The sequence below is a fragment of the Gavialis gangeticus genome, unplaced genomic scaffold, assembly GCF_001723915.1.
Source record: "Gavialis gangeticus isolate Ggan-Ray unplaced genomic scaffold, GavGan_comp1, whole genome shotgun sequence".
NCBI classification, from domain to species: domain Eukaryota; kingdom Metazoa; phylum Chordata; order Crocodylia; family Gavialidae; genus Gavialis; species Gavialis gangeticus.
This window is the reverse complement of record NW_017729030.1, coordinates 22,106,424-22,112,381: the sequence shown is the minus strand read 5'-3', so window position 1 is coordinate 22,112,381 and position 5,958 is coordinate 22,106,424.

Genomic DNA, 5,958 nt, shown 5'->3' with positions numbered 1-5,958 from the left:
GTATATGAAGGGTATAGAGAATGTAATTAAATACAGAATGTTAAGCTACATTATAGATCTGAGACAACTCAGAAGAAATAGGAAAATAAAACTAAGAGCTGGATAGTAATTTTATGTTTTTCATTGCAGTAGCATACTGATATCCCACCTCCATTGCACTATGCAAGCATATGACAAAAAGATATCCCCTATTTCCCAGGGTTCAATTTTAGCTCATGTTGGTGTGGAGAGAAGAATTGAAGTGGGCTTGCTTTAATAGTTGGTAGCCTTACCAGAACAATGAGTTTTATTGGAAATTACCAATGGAAATTTATTAGGAATTTTTCTTAAAAATGATGGTTCAACACAGTATAAAATGTCAGACAACTTTAAATTTGACCTGATAAGTATTTATGTGCATGCTCTATGTGCATTTTGTCTTGCCTCAGAACATAAGTCCCTCAGGCCAGAAATACTGAAGGGACAATGGAGCTAGGCTGATTTGTACCAGATAAAGATATGACTCTTTAATTTTTTCTTTTAACTTTCCTGTAAAATTTGACACAGTATTTTGGCAACATAAAAATAAGAAAAACAGTAAGCAGTGCCTCAACTTCTACCACGGTCCTGTCAATCTTACAGTTGAGGACGGTGGGTACAACACAGAATCTATATTAAACAACAGCACTGTTGGCCATTTGATTTGGATGTCCCTGTGGTATCTTGGTGACCTCTTTCTTCCTCAAGAGAAAGACAAAAAAAATGGAAATATAAAGATATGGATGCCCCTGATGAAGAATCCTCATTTGCCTTGATATAAAGAGTTTGCCAGCTCAGAAAAATGCTCAGGTATTTACTTTAAGCACAGGAGAAGCCCTATTGAAATTATGCTGTGTTCTGGTTTGGGACCTAGTAGCTCAGACATTTCTTTGTATTTAGAGCACTGATGTCAATCTTGCCTGCCCACTGGGATGGATCCAGACCAGGGGTCTTCATGAGTTGGATCTGGGTCTGGCAGTGGCAGCCTGGCAAACAGTAATGTTGGGGCAAATGACGGTGGGCTGCAGTCAACACAGCCATTTGTTTGTGTCCTTCCACCAGTGTCATGCATCCCCAACAAAGCTCCACACCTGGGAATGTGGCAGCAGCCCATCCCCTGAATTCCTGGCCCCTCCAGGAGCTCTATGGGTGAAATGCCATCACAGGCCATGTCCTGCCCACAGGCTCTATCTTCCCCTGACTTAGAGGACTTAACTCTTGGCAGAGCATAAGATTGAGAAGATATGGATACATATAACACTCAGACCTTTTTAAATGCAGTTTAAACCAGAAGTGGACAGTCAATATGTTTACAACTACCTGGAATGGTTCAAAAGTATACCAGGAAAATCAAGTACTTTTTTGAACTAGTTCACCATGTATGAGTTCAATGTTTCATGTGGACACCAGGTATTTTGTAACACAGGTCTGATCGATCCTCCAGGAATCCCACAGTACATCGCTGCTCCAGGCATCATACTTTGTATATCTTCCCTCCTCCTGTCCCTCCCCACTGCCTGCTTAGGTATGCATCCAAAACTCTACTGCCTTTTTTTCCCTTTTTGTTGGCACTTTTTAATCAATGAGATCCCTCGCACTGCTTGTTCACGAAAGGTCAGTTTCTAACAACCAGTGGTGTCCTTACTCATTACTCAACCATGCCCTCTCATCACAATTATCTCAGCCCCTGGGAACCCAAAGACAGGAGTCCAAGCACTCCCCACAGCCACTGTAGTTGCAAGCTTACTGTTTAGGAGAGAATGGAATGCAGAAAAGTGAAAATGGTCCCAGTCACAAATCACCGGCCATTTGGGACCCTAAAGCATGGATCCAAGTGTTCCTCCCCAACACCTGTCCACTGCAAGGCATGACTCCCATCTCCGGTTGTCATTGCCATGGCACTCCATACACATTTATGAAGCAGCTCTTAATCAATCAGTGACATTTTGGAATGTAGATTTGCACCCAAGTAAAATACCCAAAAAAACATGGGAACACCATGAAGTGAAGAAACAAAAGGCCAAAGACAAATGGTAAGCAATTTACAAATGGCAACTCTTTAAGCATACTCTCCACTCAGTGTGAAAGCCTTGAATAATTCTCCAGAGCTCCTTTATTCAAATGATACTTCAGAAGGGATAGATTACGACATCTAAGCTTACAGCGCTGTGATGTGATCATGAGAAATGCACATGAATAGGGACCTTTACTTCCCTTTTGATCAGGTGACTTTTGTGGAACAAATAATGGTGTTTATCAATGACCTCAGTAGGGAGCAGACCAAAGTTTCAAATTGAGCAGATTCCTCAGGGGTGAACAGCATGTGAAAGCAGTACAATGTTTCTCCCCTAGTAGTTTCATCTAAAGCTTGAGTGAGGAAACAGGATGAAGGCCTCACAAGCTCTTTGCAGAACTTCTTCCCCCTCTGGAGGCAGCACAAAGGAAGCGCTGCCTGTACTTCCTTGAGCAAGGAAATGGAAACTGTGACAAGCTTTGGTATAGAAGCTTGAAGGGGCAGACTTCTTGTATAATCCTCATTCCTGCTAACTCACATGAAGGCTTGTACATGTAATGGTTATCACAAGGTACACGTGATGAAAGTGACTTAAGGGTGTCACACATTACATGTGCGCCAGTTTTGGGGGTTTTAGATAAGTTTGCACTGTTGAATTGTAGTTCAACAATGTGTTGCAGCTGTCAGCACATCCCCCAGCCATGGAAAAAGCAAGCAGGCTTCGCAGAAAAAAAGGATCTGGCCCCTCACTGCTTCTGTGGGGCCTGATCTTTTTTTTTTTGTTTGGCAGAGCCTGCCCACCTCTCCTGTGGCCAGGTAGCAAACTGCTGATGAACTGAGTGGCCCATGAGCTGTGGGGGGCCCTGGTCCTTCCCTCTGTGGCAGCAGTGCCTCCTGGGGTTGCCAGGGTGAGATGCTAGTGGGCTGGGTGCTGCCCCAGCTCAGAGGCAGCACCTAGCCTGATCCAACTGTTCCTGGAGCCTGCCTGCTGGAAGCCTGCCAACCACTGTTCCCTGGGCAGGCTCTGGCTCTGACAAAAAAAGGATTGGGCCCCTCACTGTAACATGATGAAAATTTGAAACAGTGGGTTTCATTTAAAAGCATAGAATAAAACCCTGAGGACTAAATCCCCATCATGTGTACAAGCACCCATATATTTTAAAGCTAAAATGCATGGCCACTTGCACACATGACAGGGGTTTAGTTCCCCTAAATTGAAATGGTGGTTTTTTAATAATCACAATTAAAATCCCACCATTTAAAAAGGTGGAAGGTGGCAGGAGGGTGGCTGGGTGTGCTGATGGCTGGAGAAGGTGGTGGGGATGGTACACAGGGAAGCCTGACAATAGGGCTGTGTGCAATTTTGCTGGTTGTTTCATTTCGACTCATTTTGAGCTTAAAACAGAGAAATTGAAATGAACTGAAATGAAATGAAGGGCTTTGAAGTGAAATGAGGGCAGTCGAACCATTTTGAAAGTTTCTAAACATTTTAAGTTTCGAAGCTTAAGCTGGGCTTGCCTGCAGGCAAACAGAAAGTATGGAGAGGGAAGGGGAAGAGGGGGAAAAGGTGGGAAGGATTGCTCTCATATTGACTGTGTAGCTGGCCAGTGACTGAGATCCTTCCCTGAGGTCCCTTCCAATCCTAGTGCATAAAAGGCAGCATTGTTTAAACTGGCTTGCTTTCTGCCTTGGGGTCTGACAGTTACTGAGCTATTTTCCAGCAGTTCAGGAGTGTTAGACAACAAAGGCTACTAGTAGCATTGATTTGAATGATTTCCTACTTGATAGCTTAGCAAGTGGGATTCCACAATACCTTTTGCTTTTTTCTAGACTCTTTTATTTTATTATTATATTCATTGATTTTTTCTTTTCAATTTTATAATTATATTGGATATTACACTATAGAATTTATATAGGAAGGGAGATACATTTATATTTTATTTCTATACATTTATACCTTGTGGTATATTACATACATTATAGAATTTATATAGGAACTCAGATACATATATATATTTGTATAAAAACAAGACACTATGAAACACACCGTGAAGCATGGTGGAAAGGCAGCTGGCAGGCCTTCAGGGAGGGGCAGAAGAGGGGGCAGAGGGGGAGGTGTAAGTCCCCCCACCCCCCAAACTGAGAGACAGCCTCTTTCCTACAACCAGCAGGGATGAGGCTTCCAGAACCAGCAAGGAGAGGGGAGCAGTGCCAGTGTCACTGTCTGTGCCTGAGTCTGCATCCTCTCCAAGAGAAATCCCTGCCCCCCCCACCACCATGACAACAAGCAGCAGTACCAGTACCAGCATGACAGTCTCCTCCACCCCCATTTCACTTTCCATGCTGAGCCTTCCAGTGCCAGGGGAAGAGCTGGAGCTGTATGTGGATTTCAGTGCCCTAGCAAGAGAAATTCTGAGGAAGGAGGGAGAATCAGCTAAGTTTGTGCTCCACACCCCTCAAGTTTCCCTTAGAGCCAAGTCTCCTTTCCCAGAAAGCACTGCAGAGGAGATCGAGGTAGAGGTTGCAGAGACAGGCAGCTCAGCTGAGTCTGCTCTTCCTGTTGCTGTGCCTCTTCCTGCTCAAGAGGGGGAAACTACAGCATCCACACATGCACCCACACCCCAGAAGCGAGCAGGTAGTGTGGTCTGGGATCATTTTGAGCTGGCAGATGATCCCACATACTCTATCTGCCTGCACTGCCAAGCCAAAACCAGCTGGGGCAAGGGAACAAAACATATGAGCACCACGGGGATGCTGATGCATCTCCACAGGCAAAACCCAGTTGCCCTTGCTCCTCCTCAGCCTGGCACCAGTGGGAGCATGCCCAAAGGGAAGTCCCCCTTTCGGTCCAAAGCCCCCACCCCTCCAAAGCAGAGGCAGGCTACCCTGGTACAGTGGGGGAAAAGCAGACAGAAAGTGGGGCACTTTGCAAGGGTGAGCAAGATGACCTACAGCACTGAGGAGATGCTTGCTGTTGATGGGTAGCCCTTCCCTTTAGTTGAGAGGCCAGGGTTCAGGTAGCTCATGGTGCTCATGACCTCATCCTACCAAGTGCCCTCATGCACCACCTTCAACAGGACAGTGGTGCCCTCCCTTTATGAGGTATGTAGGGAGTACTTGAGGGAGGAGCTGTGCAAGGCAGGTCTGCAAGTAGCCTTACATTTCACCTTGGACATTGGAGCAGCCGGGGTGGAGATCACACCTACCTCTCCGTCACAGGGCACTGGTGTGATCAGTTAGGGTGTTGGTGGGCTCTCATTCAAGCCGAGGTGATAGATGAGTCCCACATGGCAACCAAGATTATGGGGGCCATGAACCACTTAGTGCAGGGGTGGCTTGCTGGGCAGGGCAAGCTCACCCATGGATACATGGTCACTGACAATGGGGTCAATACGTTCAAGGTGGTCTGTGATGCCAACTTTGTTGGCATCCGCTGTGTGGCACACAAGTTCCATCTCATAGTCGGAGATGCATTGGAGGGGGATGGGGCTGCCAGTGACAGTGCCAGCATGACCAGCAAGCTCATTTCCAAATGCAGGAAGGTGGCAGGCTACTTCCACCAGAGCATCAAGGGGGCAAGATGCTGCAGGATAAACAAGCAGAGCTAAACATCCCACAGCACAAAATCATGCAGGATGTGGAGACTCAGTGGAACTCCACATACCTGATGCTCAAGGGGCTGGTGGAGAAATCAAAGGCCATCCATGAGAGGCCTTGCTTGGGGAGATTGGGATCACTAGCCCCCTTAACAGAGCTGAGTGGGATACCATCTCCCAGATCTTGGTTGTCCTCAAGCCCTGCCTCGAGGCCACTGAGACCCTCAGTGCTGGCGATGCCCCCCTTAGCTATGTAATCCCTGTAGTGAGGGAACTTCAGAACCAAATGAAGAGCTTCCAGGGGATTACTGTTCCTGGCTGGGGCAAGCT